This window comes from Callionymus lyra, chromosome 16, assembly GCF_982586985.1.
Source record: "Callionymus lyra chromosome 16, fCalLyr1.hap1.1, whole genome shotgun sequence".
Taxonomy (NCBI): Eukaryota; Metazoa; Chordata; class Actinopteri; order Syngnathiformes; family Callionymidae; genus Callionymus; species Callionymus lyra.
In genome coordinates, this window is record NC_141833.1 from 24,338,423 (window position 1) to 24,340,268 (window position 1,846).

The window sequence follows — 1,846 nt, forward strand, 5'->3', positions numbered from 1 at the left end:
CTTTTAAAGTCATGTGACTAATGTGAGGAAACAGTGATGTCAGACGAAGAAGACGAAGAAGACGATGAAGACGATGAAGACGATTAAGACGAAGAAGACGATGAAGACGAAGAAGACGATGAAGACGAAGAAGACGATGAAGACGATGAAGACGAAGAAGACGAAGAAGACGAAGAAGACGATGAAGACGATGAAGACGATTAAGACGAAGAAGACGATGAAGACGAAGAAGACGATGAAGACGAAGAAGACGATGAAGACGATGAAGACGAAGAAGACGAAGAAGACGATGAAGACGATGAAGACGAAGAAGACGATGAAGACGAAGAAGACGATGAAGAAGATGAAGACGATGAAGATGAAGAAGACGATGAAGACGATGAAGACGATGAAGACGATGAAGACGATGAAGACAAAGAAGACGAAAAGACGAAGAAGACGATGAAGACGAAGAAGACGAAGAAGACGATGAAGACGATGAAATGATGAAGACGATGAAGACGATGAAGACGATGAAGACGAAGAAGACGATGAAGACGATGAAGACGATGAAGACGATGAAGACAATGAAGACGAAAAGACGAAGAAGACGATGAAGACGAAGAAGACGAAGAAGACGATGAAGACGATGAAATGATGAAGACGATGAAGACGAAGAAGACGATGAAGACGATGAAGACGATGAAGACGATGAAGACAAAGAAGATGATGAAGACGAAGAAGACGATGAAGACGATGAAGACGATGAAATGATGAAGACAAAGAAGATGATGAAGACGAAGAAGACGATGAAGACGAAGAAGACGATGAAGACGATGAAGACAAAGAAGATGATGAAGACGTTGAAGACGATGAAGACGATGAAGACAAAGAAGATGATGAAGACGAAGAAGACGATGAAGACGAAGAAGACGATGAAGACGATGAAGACGAAGAAGACGATGAAGACGAAGAAGACGATGAAGACGATGAAGACGATAAAATGATGAAGACGATGAAATGATGAAGACGATGAAGACGATGAAGACGATGAAGACGAAGAAGACGATGAAGACGATTAAGACGATGAAGACGATGAAGACGATGAAGACGATGAAGATGATGAAGACGATGAAGACGATGAAGACGATGAAGACGATGAAGACGAAGAAGACGATGAAGACGATGAAGACGATGAAGACGATGAAGACGATGAAGACGATGAAGACGATGAAGATGATGAAGACGATGAAGACGATGAAGACGATGAAGACGATGAAGACGATGAAGACGATGAAGACGATGAAGACGAAGAAGACGATGAACATGATCGAGATCATGAAACTTGAACATGAGTCACCGCCGAGGAACATTGAACCGACTCAACTGAGTTACTTCCGCCTCACTTTGACTCCGGGTCACTTCCTGTCCTTGAGGACGACGTCAGGCTCTTCACTTCCTCAAACTTCTGTTAGACACATGTGTTGCCATGGTGACATCATCAGCATCTTCTCAATGGAACGAGACAAACATCTGACAACGTGTAGCTTAGCATCGTTAGCATGTCTCGGTTCAACGAAACGTTAGCTTTGATTCTATCAAAACAAAACACTGAACCAAATCATTCTTTCATACGTGAGGAAAGACTCGTACGTAAGTAAAGACTCGTACGTAAGTAAAGACTCGTACGTAAGTAAAGACTCGTATGTAAGTAAAGACTCGTACGTGAGTAAAGACTCGTATGTAAGTAAAGACTCGTATGTAAGTAAAGACTCGTACGTAAGTAAAGACTCGTACGTAAGTAAAGACTCGTACGTAAGTAAAGACTCGAACGTAAGTAAAGACTCGTACGTAAGTAAAGACTCGT